Raw genomic sequence first — 16,806 nt, 5'->3', positions numbered from 1 at the left:
GATTGGTTAAATGCAGAGAACAAATTCAGAGTATAAGCAAAGCCTCAAGTATGGGTCACCGTACTTAGCCACGTCACGACTTTCACTTTTTCACATTACCATCCCTTGGTAGTTTGGCTTGCTTTGATGGGGTGGATGGAGCTGCTCTTCAATGGATTGTCCTTTAACAGTGACATTTGTATCAGACTGAACTGAGTGCTAATCTAATCTAGTCTGCGCATAAATATGAGTTGTGAATGGCATGCACAAAATTGAAATGTAACCACGAACCCCTTTAAATGCACCTGCAGAGCTGGCCAGAATTCCTCCATTGTTGTCGCTCAGGATGTTTTATTAAGCCGCAAGCAGTTCCTGGTGATATGAGCTTTTCCTGTCTTTGAAGCAATGTGAAGAATAATGCCATTACATCACTGGCCAATGAAAGCACTGGTTATGCAACAGCTATTTATTGTCTATTATTAAAGGGATAGTTCACTTAAACGTGATAATAATGTTGTAAATAATGTGCAGCTACTTGCGTAGAGCAATTGTGTCACTCCACAAGACCTAAGTGTGTCAGAAGCCTTGGGTATCAATATTTAATGTGCATGTATAAGTACTAAATTCTTAAAGTGACAGTCACTATTGACTTGTATTATATCTATCAACAGAACAGTTTTAGGTAGAAATCTTTTTTTAATGCTTTACCTTCTGAAAAAAAAACAGCACGTTGGATGGCCTGTTGTTTAATTCTAAGTTTAAATGTTCGTAAGGGAAGTTAGGGGGTTTGGTGGTGGGGTTGGTTGCGGTAAAAAGTGCAAAGCCTAGTCTAGTGGTTGGGAATGACCTTTTTTTTTTTTTTTTTTACAGTGTTTGGTATAATGTTCACATAGTTTTCGTATAGATGAATATGGCCAGAGTGTAAATGCACAGTACAGTTATGAGCTTATTGCCACGTTAGATTGTTATGATAAGATGATAATGTTGCCTTCAGTGATTTCCTGAAGATGAACACCAAAAAATAATGCAACTGGAATAACTACGGCAGTCGCCATCGTCGATCTCATATGAAGCAAGAGATCATGATGACATATGATGATGTGTGCTGGTGTTGTAGTGCTGTCCCATTACTTAGGGGTACATTTTGAAGCCCTTCCTCTTCACAGTCTGTTTCAAAGGCTAAGGGGTAGGGGTAAAAATAGAATTGGTATTGGGACTATAACTGTACATTGCATACCTTATTCAAAGTGTCCGAATGTCTTGCATTCTTTCTGAAGTATATGAACATTTTACTATCCCATTAGGATTTGTGAATGACAAATGAAGCATAGGTCACATGACAATGACAACATTGTAAATATACTGTACTCATTAGAGTATTTTTAACAGCCATTAAGTATTTTGCTCTGTAGGGAAAAGCATGGCCTGTGTTCCTTTTTTGCTATATGTGATAGATTCAAGATTTTCCGGAAATGTGTTTAAGATCTGATTAAGATCTGCTAGAGATGAAGGAATGAAGGAATGTTGAAGTGCACTAAACATTAAAGGTACACTCTAAAAAATAACTCAAGAGATCTGTTACCACTACATAGTTTAATACATTATTGTAACTTAAAAATTCTAAAATGCTGATTAGAATAAAACTTTTAAATTGCCAGAATAATTTTATTAAGTTTTCAAAACAGGAAAATATTGAAAATTACATCAATTTAAAAATTCGGCTAATTTAAAAGTAAACAAAAATGTCAATTACTTTTAAACAATATTTAACTTGTAGCAACCCAAAAAAATTTAGTTGATAACTCAATTTTTCCACGTTAATGGAGTTGTTTTGTATTTTTCCACACACTGATGTTTTTTGCTGTTTTTATACTGATAATATGGAACACTACATGTTTTTGTTTTGTAAAACAAAAAACCTGTTTTATAAAAAAAAATACTGAAAAACAAAAATGCTGTTGTGAAATGTATTTCATACAAGCATGAACAGTAAATTTGCTAAAAAAAAAATAAATAAATAAACAATTACAGCTACTTAATTTATTTGAGATTCTAAACTTAAAAACATGCAATTACGCACATAACACTGGATTTGTTTTCAATTTTAATTTAAAAAAAATATTTGAAACAACTTATTTTTTTGAGTTCTCAACTTAAAAAATGGAGTTTATGCTAAGTAAAAATGCCTCTGATTGAAGAGGAAAAGATTTGGCTAACAAAATAAAGTTTGTTGTCTGAACCTCATTTTGTCAGATGTTGTCGTAACTTGAATATATTAATGCAAACTGTTGCGTTAATTTGTTTTGTTTTGTCTAAACAATATTTTTTAGAGTGTAGTTAAACAAAATGTGTGTTAATGAATAACAAATACCAGTTCAGCACATGAACAGATACAACAGAGCAATTGATAGCTAAAAAGCTGCTGATCTTACATTTAAAATAAGACCTATACAAGTGACTGTGCATTTGCAATCAAAAATACTGTGCGGTGTTGAGAATGTACATTTTCTGTCAACTTCAGATTTGTTTTCCAGAGCAATACGTTTAGAAGTTTCCAGTGCCATGCAAATATTCATTTTCAAGCCTTGTTCACTGTGACTTGCAAGTTTCAACAGTGAAAGAACGAACCAATGCAAACATTTCTATCAGCATGTAAATCTCAAAGCATATTAGTCATGTTTCACACCCCTCCTGCTCTCTGTCAGTCTTTCAGACTGGATTTGCTGTGATTATTCAAGCTCTGGAAGAACTGGTTCTTGCTTTCATTACAAGTGTAGTCACCATGACACACAGACGAAATGCTAGCAATACATATTGCCGGTGGTGTGTTTGCACAGAGCAACCCATTTGTCCTGAAATGACTCCATATTTAATAGTAAATGTTATCAGTGAACAGTTATTACTCCGCTCCCCCGAGGAGACGTTACAATGAAATCTAGTTCTTCATTTCCCGGTTTATAATGAAAGTGCCCCTGCCATGCTTTTTTCCTTCCAGATATTATCTTTCATTTAATGTGGCTGTTTGTGAATATAAAAACTCTACAAAAGTTTCAAAGAGGAAAAATAATGAAGATAATGGAGTTTTTGTCTCCTTAAAAATAATTAGATTCTGAAAATAAAATGCTTGAAACCTACATATTTGCAACAAATTGGCATAATGCCAGTCTAAAATCATCATTATCTGCCTAAATATAGTCTATTTTGACCCTCAAACACTGAACTTGAAGCTGAGAAGTGTGATTTGGTAGATGTTGAGATGATAATCTTTGCCTGTGTTTTCAATGAATGAGGACTCCTGCTTGAACTTGTGGTAAGACTGAGATAAGCCCATCACTATGGAGCCAGAGCAGTCTCAAAAATAATACATTGAGATAAAAAAAATCATACACAAATCACAATTCAAATACACAAATACAATTTGTAACTTTAAACAGTTCATAAATACACAAATAAAATTTGTAGCTCAAAACTGTTGGAATATCTAAGTATTTCCATGCGTGTTCAATAAAAAGGTCAGGGGAGGGTTTTTTTTTCAATGTCAAAGAAAAATTTGTAAGTTATTGAATACATTTTAATAATTCGATTTGCAGAACTCTGTTATTCTCAATGCAACGCAAGTGTTACATTCAGGAGGTGCACAACAACTTTTATTTCCTGACTAGTAAAGGATCGTTCATAAACGATTAGTTCATTTTGAAAGAATCTTCAATATGACTCGGGAACTACGAGTCCTCTCAGGAAGTGATTCGTTCATCCGCGCGTGCGCACATTTGTGCAGGTGGTATCGTTCATTTCAAGTCTTTTGAGTCGTTCATTGCGGAAAGGCAGAAGCCAATCATATGCGTTTAGAGCCGGAAACTGAAATGATCCGTTCATCTCTTGAGTCCTCGGGTTTGAGTCATTCTTTCACGTGATGAACGAATGAGTCAAGAACCAGTAGACTCGAAACGTGTAACATGAACGAACCACTGACATTTGAAGACATGAAGAGGTGAGCTGAATTATTATTTTCTCCTTCTTATAGTATTCTATTTATAACTTATTTGTCGTGTGATCAACCTTTTGTGTTAGTTGTAGATGTGTTTGGAAGCAATTCATAACATTTTAATAATATTTTGGCAAATTGAACCAAATGAACGAAATGACTCGAAAAAAATATTCGTTCATCTCGATGAACGAGACTCAAAGATCCGAGTCAGTAAAATGATCTGAACTTCCCATCACTTGTCACTTGTCAATCATTCTCCAGCTCTCCATTGGCCGCACCCATACATACGTCCTCCTTTTCTATGAATTCTCTGTTCAACATTAAAAGCATTAAACTTTCTCATCTGCACATATTCTGTTTTCAGTTTCAACCAATCTCGGCTAACAGGAAGTTGAGCTTATTTAGTTAAGTTTAGTTCATTTTAAACAACCAGGCCTTTGCATTTCTATCAGCTTCATCTACTTCTGCAAAAATGCTTAATTTATATGCAAAGCATATTACACTTAACAGAAGTTCAGTTAATATATCACGTTTAAGCAATGCAAATACAAGTGATTAATGAAAAGAACAAGCAACAAAAATAATTCATTTTCTTTTCATTTTTACTTTCGTTTATTAATCCGGGGTCGCCACAGCGGAATGAACCACCAACTTATCCTGCACGTTGCCCTTCGAGCCGCAATCCATCTCTGGGAAGCGACAAAAATATCACAAATAATATATATATTTTTTCCCAATAAAACACAGTTCATAAATACACAGATCCAATTTGAAACTTCAAAACACAATTCATGAATACACAAAACACAGTTTACAGCTGTAACACAGAAGATGCGTAAGCGCCACCTGCTGGCAGAGAGTGAATCTGCATCTCACTCAGCTCGTCTGTTGATTACTTTGATATCTTTTTGGACAATAGTTTCACCAAACCAAAGTCAGACCATTCCGATTTTGCTTCAGTTTGTGAAACAATACATATTTATAATTTAGATTAAAGCCTGCTCAAGCTGCGCCATTGTTTGCATCATTATAAAAATGCAGCGGTTTCCCCTAGTTCTAAATGAAAAGAGCACAGGCAAAAACAAAAAAACCTTACTTTGTTTATATAAAGAGATTGGGGTTGTTTCTAAAATTTCTGTTTAGTTTTGTTATATTTTAATTTCACAAAGAAATATTCAGAAATACATTAATAAAGACATAGCTTGTCATTTACTCAACTGTTTTCAATCTCATTTTGTTTAAATAGCGAGAAAATATAATCATGAGTAATGAGTTTTAATAAGTTTTTAGATTTAATAAGTTAATATTTAGTAATCGTTAAATTTAGTGAGTTTCAATTGTTACATCCTATATCTAATTTAAATTCAATGACAAATTGCTAACTTAACTTTCATGTTTATTCGTTCGTTCGTTCATTCATTTTTTCATTTTCTTTTTGCCTTAGTCCTTTATTAATCCAGGGTCACCACAGCAGAATTAACCACTAATTTATCCAGTACATGTTTTACGCAGCAGCTGCAACCCATCTCTGGGAAATATCCATACACAATCATACACTATGGACAATTTACTATGCAGCACTATGGACCAAATTCACCTGTACCGCGTGTCTTTGGACTGTGGGGGAAACCGGAGCACCCGGAGGAAACCCATGCAAACGCAAAGGCAAAGAGAACATGCAAACTCCACACAGAAACTGACCCAGCTGAGGCTCGAACCAGCCACCTTCTAGCTGTGAGGCGATTCATGTTTAGTAAAAGTTTAAAGTCAAATGTAAAATGCTTTACAAAAGTGGTGACGCAGCAGTTAAACAAAAATAAATCGTATGTAAATAAACATACAAATGTGTAATATTGTGATAACATTTTCTGTACTAATCCTAGAAAAAGTATTTTATAAATGCCTAATAAACTATTATTCTTATTCATATTTGTGCGTTAGGATGCACAGATCTATTCTATTCCATTCTATTTATTCCATGAGAAAACGTTGCTGCAGTGCAACGAATGTCTGGCTTTATTCTCATCCTGTCAAGATGATAAAATGTATGTAAAGCGAAGTTCAGTTCAAAACACACCCATGCATTCAGGCCAAGATGAACAGATGTTCATACAGGACAGCAAAATCTATTGTCACTGTAAGTCCATTCGCAGAAACCACACTGAAATATGATAACAAAACCCCATTCAATGCCCACACTATCACGTTTCATGGATCCTCATCAAATATTTAGGTTTTAAATGAACTGGACTTGTGTTTTAGTTTAAAGTGATGCTCAATAATGTACTTCTAAAACTTCATTTACGAGGCCACATTTTACAATTAGCTTGCATTAATGTTAGTGAATTAATTTCTGTTGAGTATTGATTTTAAAATTGATGAACTTCCAGTGAAATTAGCTAAATTTCACAAACGAGCTTTATTGGCCTGGATGCTGGTATTTAAGCACAATTTTTTTTCCCCAAACAAGTATATTATTTGGAATAATAGATGTATTCAATATAAAAATAAATCTCTCTTCTTCCAAAAATGATATCAAAATGATATTGTATTAGTTAGACAACTTCTAAATTTAAACGGTAATTTATTATCTTACAGTAAATTTTTAAATAAATCTGGTTTTTCAGTTACTCCAAAAGAGTATGCTATTGTATTTGATGCCATATCACAACAGCTTCTTCATTTTGCGTATGGAAATAAATTCTTAAAAGGAAAATATGTTAAAGAAAACCTTTTTTTAGGAGATATTGTTATTATTAAACTAAGTTATACTAATAAATATATTAGAAATATTATAACAGGTGATACAGTAATATATAATCATTTAAAATGTACCAATGTATTCATAAATATAAAACAAAGCTTGGCGTTCCTATGAAATATATTGTATAAATAACAAAGTAAAAGAAGTTACATTTAAAATTTTACATCCAGATAAAGGTTTTAGAGAGATTTAATTTGGATATTGATTATTCCTGTGATTTTTGTCGCATGGAAAAGGAATCTATTGTCCACATGTTTTGTGATGGCACATACACAAGGATTTTCTGGGTGGATGTGGAAAATTTTCTAAGAAGGAAAACAAATATTGTATTCAAATAAAAAAAATTGACATTTGCATTTATTATGTTAATACATGTAAATAATTTACCTTTCTAGTACAACTTTTTATTATTTTGGGAAAGTTTCATATATATAAAAATGGACTGGATCAAAGCCAAATTTTGTTCATTTCCTTCAAGAGACTAAAGACTACAGCACAAGTTTGGAGAACATTGTTAATAAAAAAAGCAAAGAAGACTTATAATATTCTTAAGGAATATAAGATTTTCAATTACTGAATGTATATATATATATATATATATATATATATATATATATATATATATATATATATATATATATATATATATATATATATACATATAAATACATACACACACATATATATATATATATATATATATATATATATATATACATATATATATACATACACACATATATATATATATATATATATATATATATATATATATATATATATATATATATATATATATATATATACATATATATATATAAATATAAATATATATATATACACACACACACACACACACACACACACACACTGGCATGTATTTTTTTGTATAGAACTGTATAATTCTGTATTTGTTAATAATAATAAAAAAACAGTTTAACTAATAAAGGAAAATGAGGCAACAATGAATGATACATTAATCTTTGAATGTGCATGCTTATGGCTTAAGCAATGTATTAATGCATGTTGTCATTGTTAGCTCATGTTATATAACTAATGCTAACAAATGTAAGCCTGTTTAAGGTGTGGCGGTTTTGCAATGATAATGTTATTTTAATGATTAATGGGGCTCATTTTTGTATGAATGAATGATGGTGGGTATAAAAAAATGTATACACAATTAACCTAGATTTTTTTGGATAAAATATTTGTTTTATGATTATGGGATGCATTTTCCTTTTAGGGAACTTTTCCTCAATCATGACTAAAAGAAATCAACTAATCAATAAATGAACAAGTAAAATTCCTTTAAGTCAGTCTGACTGAATGACCTGTTCTTTTATTTTTCACCACTTTTATTCATTCATTTCATTTTCTTGTCAGCTTAGTCCCTTAATTAATCCATGGTCACCACAGTGGAATGAACCGCCAACTTATCCAGCAAGTTTTTACGCAGCGGATGCCCTTCCAGCCGCAACCCATCTCTGGGAAACATCCACACACACATTCACACACACACTACGAACAATTCAGCCTACCCAATTCACCTGTACTGCATGTCTTTGGACTGTGGGGGAAACCAGAGCACCCAGAGGAAACCCACGCGAAGGCAGGGACAACATGCAAACTCCACACAGAAACGCCAACTGAGCCGAGGTTCGAACCAGCGACCTTCTTGCTGTGAGGCGACAGCACTACCTACTGCGCCACTGCCTTGCCCCCACTTTTATTCATCATTTCATTAATATAACACTTGATAGTTTAATTAGATATTGATGTCATCTTATCATCAAACTGGGGCAAAGTGCTTTGAAATATCCATCAGCGTTCCAGTTAACATTAGAAAAGTCGATTAATGATTAAACAGTTATTACTCCTACAATCTAATTTATAGGCCACGAATAAAATGGATATTTAATGTGAATAATTAATCGAGTGAGCATAATGTAGCGCTGCATATTTCATCAAACTAACCTTTCATAAAGCTGCAAAGTTCAAAGATAACTGACATGGATAATGAAAGCTTTCTGTGCAATATGTAGTGCTAAACATACAGAGAAATAAAAAAGCTCATACATGTGTATTAATCATTTCAGGACAATTAGCGTTAATGGACTATATTCTGTGTGCTTTTCAATAGCCTGAAAAAAAAAAAAGCTTATTGTGAATTTAGATCGCATGACAGGTGGCATGATGGCTCAGTGGTTAGCACTGTTGCCTCACAGCAAGAAGGTTGCTGGTGAAGCGGGGGAGGGGGGTTTCTTCCAGACAAAGATAGTTGTAGAAAGGAAATGAGGGTTTACTATATAGAAACTTAGGATCCTTTGATTGGAGGATCGTGATTAGCTAATATGGGCCAGCTGGGTCATGAGTGCATGCTCCTCTCGAAATTAGGTTAACATTAAACTTCACTTGATTGGCCATAGTGAATGAGTGTGTATGGGTGTTTCCCAGTTCTGGGTAGCGGCTGGAAGGGCATCCACTGCGTAAAACATATGCTGGAATAGTTGGCGGTTCATTTCACTGTGGTGACCCCTGATAAATAAAGAACTAAGGGGAAGGAAAATAATGAGTTGCAAGACAAAGTCAGAATTCTGACTTCATAACTTTGAATTGTGACTTTATATTTCAAAATTCAGACTTTATATCATGGGATTGCGACATTATATCTCTGAATTAGACTTTATATAGCAGCATTGCAAGTTTTTATCATGCAATTCTGTGATAAAAAGTTGCAATATCTTTTTTTTTTATAATTTTTTATTCATAGGCAGGAACGGGCTTTCATCATTTTCCCATTCCAGCTGAGGCGGACATTTAAAAATTGAAATTATTATTAAGGAGAAAGCACGAATATGCGAATATAAAACCAACTTTACCTCAATCGCAGAAAAGTAATTAATATCTAAGGGCTGTAACATTATTGAGTTTGTACTTTACTTGTATGATTTCCTGAAATATATATTATTCGTGGTACCAAAAAACAGCATTAATTATGCATGCCTTTAGGTTGAACAAGATCTCCATTAAGCTGTTAACCCTTCGCTGGTGTCGTGTGACATTATTTCACTCACTTCCATGAATAAAAAAAGAGTAGTTTAACAGAAGCATTGATTTTTCTGTGCGATATAATTTGTTAGTTTTCTCTTGACAGACATAACATAGACTATATAGGCAATTTGTTTATAATGGGTAAATAAATTCACATATGTAAATTCTCTTCCTCCTACCTAATTTGCAGAATTTTCTTATTGAGGTAAAGTAGGTTTGATATACGCACGTTTGTTCCTTTAATGGCCCATATATTGTTTACCACGCTAAGTTGAATATTGAGTGTGAAATAGCATGCAAGGATGACTTCAAAACTATCCGCTTGTTAAGTGTGACATCATGCGGAGCGGTTTCCGGGTCCAAGCGCTCTATTCAACTGAATGGGGAGACTCATGAAATGGTAATAATAAACGTTTACAAAGCGATGTAATACTTTCTAAAGTCACGATCGCAATATATATGTCCATGCCTAATATCCGATGGCCAGAAAGTGATTCATTTTTTTTATAAATTGTTAAAATTTTGGTATTCGTTATGCAGCATGACTTTATATAAAATTAACTTTAATGTGCGATATGAATAAAAAGTGATCATAAATGAATCCTTTCTCCACTCAAGTGAATGGAGGCTTGGACCCGGAAACAGTATTACATACTTCACAAACACGTCACCACTTAACAAGCGGATATTAGCACTATGTAATAGACTGAACAATGTTGTATTTTGATAGTCATTTGCTGCTAATATCATTTCACTATTTGAAATTTGCCAAGAACACTTTTCTGAAATGATATTAAGTTGAGAGACTGAATGTGCAAATATAAAACCAACTTTACCTTCGTGATTTTCTTTGCGACTAATTACAGTACAAAAATGTGAAATGTAAAAACTGTGTAACTTGGACGTAAAAACTTTTTAAATGTTATATAATTTGATAATTTTGCCCCTATACTTTGCTTTTTGTATTATTATTATTATTTTCTTGTTATTTAATTGCCATTGTTTTCGTTTTACTATTGTACTTAATGTCATGGTTATCAGGGTTATTATTTTATTGTTAAAACACAGTTTAAAAATTATATCTTGACCAATAAAAAAAAAAAAAAGAGTTGTTTGTCAGAAGTGGGATTCGAACTCACGCCTCCAGAGGAGACAACGACCTGAACGTAGCGCCTTCCAGACTGACGGCTCGCTATCTCGCAGACGCACTTCAGAACCGACAATGTCTAAAAGATGCTTTAAAAAAGATAAGGGTTTACAAAATGTTTAAGTTTTAGTACACAAACAGTTTCCACAAAACCTGCATGATAAAACGAGCAAAAACTCGGGTATCAGAAACGGAAAACATCCGCCATGTTTGCAAAGAATCCAAAATAAAAGTCTCAGAGTTTATTGTAGCTAGCTTCACTACTAGTAAAATCAATATTTTCCAATAGCTTTTAAGCTTACTTTCCCCAGTTGCTTGAAATGCAAATGATGACACTGTAAACATGTATTTTAAAAATATCCGTGTCCAGTATTTGTATTATTATTTATTTTGCAGTGCAAGACTTTTTGAACATGCATCAAGAGGAGATTAAAGAGGCATGACAATGAAAAAGACATCTGGTTTTCTATGTTCTAATCTCAGAACAAGACATTTATAGTGTAAAAGATCAATTTTACATTGCATTACTATGTCCGTGCAGAAGTTCATGCCCTTCCTCTCTTAGATACATCAAATGACTTCTGTTAAATGTGATTTATTAACCGTATGACACCATGACTTCTGTTTTATTGACAGAAGGGGCTTTAGCTGTATTTCTGTTGACCTAGGAGTTTGTAATAAAGACATTTTTAAGACCAAGTAAATATAATATTAGGGACATACTGTATGTTGAATGAAGCAATATATGGGCTACAAATCTAAATGCTTTGCTTCAGTATTTAGTATTGTTTAAGCTAGGAAATAAAACATCCAACAGATACCAACATGAATTAATTTCTCTGCATTGTTGTGCAGCAGATGCAAAAAATAATACATATAAATCTATTCATTTAGCAGCCCATTGAGTATTTATTTACTTGTGTAAATGTTTGTGCATATATATATATATATATATATATATATATATATATATATATATATATATATATATATATATATATATATATATATATATATACTATTTCAATAATTTTATTAACTAATGTGCAAATGTTTATCTGATTTATTTACAATACAGTTTGTATAGTTATATTTTCTGTCATTTAGTAAACATATTATATGAAAGATGCACAGTGCACAGCATAATTGAGTACAGAACATTTTGAAATTGAAAATTTTTATCCATTTCAGTGAATAAAGGCAATGTATTTTGGTGTATTTAAACAAAACAGATTTCCTAAAGAGATGTATTTATTAAAATAATATTTTAGTCACCAAACACATTTAGAAACTGAAAGATAATACAATTAAACACAACATTTTAGTGAATTGAAGACTTTTTAAGGCTTAAAATTCAGTTTTCGAAAGACTTTTTAAGACCCACGCGGACACCCTGTATAATATTTTTAAATAATAGAAACAAAGCCTTATTCGCTTTAGTTTTGCTGAAAACAAAACAGTTCTTTTTTTTTACTATTTTTAAGGGCAGTATTATTAGCCGGCCTTTTTTTCCGATTGGCTACAAAACAAACTACTGTCCAATAACTTGCCTTATTATCCTAACTTGCCTTAGTCAACCTAATTAACCTAGTCATTTTTTTAAAGTGCACTCTAATCTGATAGTATCTTATAATAACTGGCCAAATATTATGTACATCATCATGTCAAAGACAAAATATATGAGCTATTATAAATTAGTTATTGAAGCTATTATCTTTAAAATGTGTTGACAAAAACTCTCTTTTAAACATCGCTCGGGATATATTTTTAAAAGAATTTTAATTTGACAGGATGGCTAGTAATTTTGACTATATGTAGCACCTAAAATGTACAAACATCTATCTTTTGGAAGAGTAGCACCTCTGTGACAGCTTGTGTACCTTTATTTCTGAGAGTGTAGTGAGATATTGGTTGATGTTTTATTTAATTTAACTCTTTTTGCTGTAATAATCTAACATTATTCAGAATTCTTAAGACACTGGGCCTGTTAGTATTACAAAGAACACATCCAAACAATAGTTTAAAATGTGTCATGCCAGCCCTGCCGGAAATCCAGCCTAAAATAGCCTAGGCTGGTTGACTGGTTTTAGCTGGTCGACCAGCCTGGATTTAGAGGGGTTTACAGCTGGTTTCCAGCCTGGTCTTTGTTGGTCAGGCTGGAAAATGACCAGCTAAATCCAGCTAAAACCAGCTTGACCAGCCTGGTTTAAGCTGGACATAGCTGGTTTTGACTAGGCTGGTTAAGCTGGTTTTAGCTGGTCATTTCCCAGCCTGACCAGCTAAGACCAGGCAGGAAATGTCTGGAAACCCCTCTAAAACCAGGCTGGTCGACCAGCTTAAACCAGCCAACCAGCCTAGGCTGGTTTAAGCTGGATTTTTCTGAAGGGAGGACAAAGCTTGAGAAAATATGTGTGAAAATTAAGCTTCAAACTCATTGCATAATAATGTCACAGCTGAACCATGGGATACATCTTCTGAGGGTCAGGCTATGGCCATGTGATGAGCTGAAAGAAGCAGACTTTTATCCAAACCTCTCACATGAAAAACACAAAAAAATAAGAAAACATCTGATATCAAAGCAAAGAAATATCAACAAAGGTCATGTTTTACCTCAGGGGGTTGAGCTGGACATGTGCTGGACCATGTTACCGCATTGTCAAAATGTGTCGACATCAAAGCAGTCACAAGAGCACGCTTTAATAGCTCGGTAAAGTTGGTTTTACAGTAGGTTTGATATTCGCCGGATATTCACGCACGCAATTTTAGGGATCATCTGCGAATTACATCGACAGAACCAAAACGCACAGCAGCGCAAAGCAGAAATAAATGTTTCACATTTCCTCTTCATTTGTGTATACAACACACAAGCATAGGAAAAGGCATTTACAGTATTTCACCTAGATGTAAGCTTCTCATTCTAATGTGTGCACACATTTCTAGGGACCAAACTGACTCACTACAGGAGAGATTTTCCCAGTATTATGCATGTACAGTACACAAAAAACTCTAGGAACATGCTAATTTAAACAACTGTAATTTTCTCACTCTAAAGATTCCCTTAGGCCTCACTGTAGTGAGTCAGTTTAGTCAGTAGAAATGTGAGCACACATTAGAATGAGAAGCTTTCATCTAGGTGAAATACTGTGAATACCTTTTCCTATGCTTGTGTGATGTGTAGATAAATGAAGAGGAAATGTAAGAAACTAACACTCAGGTGCTTTGCTAATGTGTACTGTACGCTTATGACAAGAGATATTGCCTATTTCTGCTTTGTATGTACCGCATACTTAGAGGTGTAGTAGCCTTACTACCTGTAGTAACTCAGTCTGGCCTGTAACCCTTTACTGGAATGTTCTAGAAAAAAAAAATCTGCTTTGTACTAGCAAGCTTATTGTAGGCTACTAAAATGTAAATCAATGCAGACAATGGGCTCTATTTTGACGGTCCATGCGCAGAGCGCAAAACGCAGGGCGCAAACGCTTTCAGGGCGTGTCAGAATGCATTTTTTCTAACTTAAGGACGGGAAAATCCGCTTTGCGCCATGGCGCATGGGCTAAAAGGGTTGAGTTTATTTTCTTAATGAGTTATAGGTGTGTTTTGAGAATAAACCAATCAGAGTCTCATTTTCCATTACCTTTCAGAGCCAGCTGCGTCGTGCCATAAGCGCATTGCTTTTAACATGACGTAAAGTAAGTTCACTTTCGCTTTTGCTCTCGTGGATAGGGAAACCTTACAGCACAGACATCAATTAGCCTATAAATAATAAATTTAGTTTGTTAAGCGCAAAGATTTGTTTCAAAACTATTTCTAAATTCAGTTCTAATTTCCAGCAAACGAATAAATGATTAATAATACCTAAGTGTTATAATAGTACCTAATAATACCTATAATAATACCTAAGTGTTATAATACTAAGTGTGGTCAAAATACTAAGTTATTCCCAAATACACCTGCCATGCCCCATATGGTCTAAAATTTGACAAGTGGACAAATCTAAGGTTGTTTTTAATAAAACAAATATAAATATGGATATAATAAATAATACTGCAAATAATAATAACATTATACAAAAGCAAATTGAATGAACTGAAAAAGCCTCCCGAGATGAAGAAAGTAAGACAGTGGTTTTTAAATTAATGTAGGCTAGAAAATAATATGTTTTGTAATATTTTAATAATTTATATTTATATCCTATATATTTCCTTATTATATCCTATATATATATATCCGTAATATATTATATCTTTTTCATATGTAAAGATATTTGCGTATTGCTCTGCATCTTGTGTGTAGTGTGTAAGGCAGGCACACTTTGCACCAGACAATAGACCGACTTTGTTCTGGTCTAAAGATCAGACTATTTACAGTTTCTCAAAATAGCAACGCGCCAAAACACGCCTGCTTTTTTAGACCAGAACGCCTATGGGCGCACATATGACCGCAAATGCATTTGCTATTTAAACAGCGTAGCGCAACACCTCAAAATGACCCTTGCGCCAAGCTTAAAGTAGTAAAAGACTATTGCGCTGCGCCTTGCGCCACATTGGGCCGGGTGTATGATAGGGCCCAATATGTCACTTCAAGCGTGACCACTTTAAAGAGGTCAACAAAAGTTTTATTTTTTTAATAACAAATCTAGTTTTTAATATCAAAACTTTTTGAAGGAAAGATCAAGGTATCATGCTGTATTTTAAAATGAATTAAAAAATTACGGATGAGTTTTATAGCGTGGATAAAGCAAAACAAACACATACGTTCTCCTATACTCGTCTAGTTGGGCTAAGATCTGTTTTCAAGATTTGACTCTGATACAAAGCACCCAATATTTATTCAGAAATCTGCCACACAATGACGAAAAACTGTCCGTAAATGGTTCTTCATGACGATGATGTTGAGGTGTTTGGTGCTCAGAATAAATCAATTACAACACATTTGATTTCTTGAACAGATTTTTATATAAAAAAAAAAAACATTACAAATTTCAAATAGGGTCGTAATGCTGTTGTCTTACACTCCAAACATTGCTGGGCTGTCATAACCCAACATTCTATCAGGTAAATTTAAGATATTTTGAAACTCTTTTCTATTAAGGTATGTACTAACATTAAGTATGAATAACCTTGCAAAGCATTTATTAATCACAGCTCAATATCAACTAATGCCTTAATAAAATCCAAAGTTGTGCTTGTTAACGTTGGTCAATGCAATGTGGGTTAACGTGAACTGACATGAACTAACAATATTTACCTTAAATAGCATTAACTAAAGAAGAATAAATGCTGTAGTAAATGTATTACTAATTGTATGTTCATGTAAGTCCATTAACCAATAGACCATTATTTTAAAGTATAACCAATTATTCTTCTGAACCCAAAGGTTGAGTTTGACCCAACGTTGGGTTACAACAACCCAGCATTTTTTGTCAAAGTGTACAGTAATATGTATATATGCTATATAGTTATATAATTCTCAGGTTTCTCTCTAAAATCCTTTAATTGATAATATTTCTATAGGAAAATGCATAGCTTAAACCTCTAATGCAAGGAAAATGCAAGCAAAAACAAAGTTGACATAAAACACACATCATTTTAGTTCGAGTAGCCCTGCCAGAGCAAACCTCTGATCCTACTTCTACACTGCAGATACATGACCGTCTAAAACCTGTATAACATATACCATCTACAGATTTTCATATGGCTATACATATATAATTCACCACAAAAGACGTAACAAAACAATGCAGAGTTGAGCTTTGTGAAATTATGACGTGATGACACTCAAACAACCCTTTAACTTCAGGTGACCATTGGCTGTGTCTGAAATTGCATACTTCCCTACTACATAGTTCCACTCTAAAAAAACGACAGGTTATTTCAC

The 16,806-nt window shown here is 33.4% G+C and overlaps 1 protein-coding gene across 1 annotated transcript in view; it reads right to left on the bottom strand.

Moving 5' to 3' along the window:
- The window catches only part of LOC147833832 (uncharacterized), an 863,518-nt gene extending 848,968 nt beyond the window's left edge, over window positions 1-14,550 (bottom strand). Inside the window, exon 1 of the mRNA XM_087281147.1 lies at window positions 14,395-14,550. The gene's annotated coding sequence lies outside the window, so the exon portion shown is untranslated. The remainder of the gene's footprint in view (window positions 1-14,394) is intronic.
- Between the last annotated feature and the right edge of the window lie 2,256 nt (window positions 14,551-16,806).

Source organism: Danio rerio, chromosome 14 (genome assembly GCF_052040795.2).
Source record: "Danio rerio strain M-AB ecotype USA chromosome 14, GRCz13ab, whole genome shotgun sequence".
Classification (NCBI taxonomy): Eukaryota; Metazoa; Chordata; class Actinopteri; order Cypriniformes; family Danionidae; genus Danio; species Danio rerio.
Note: the sequence above shows the minus strand (reverse complement) of the source record. Positions and strands in the feature narration are given on the sequence as shown.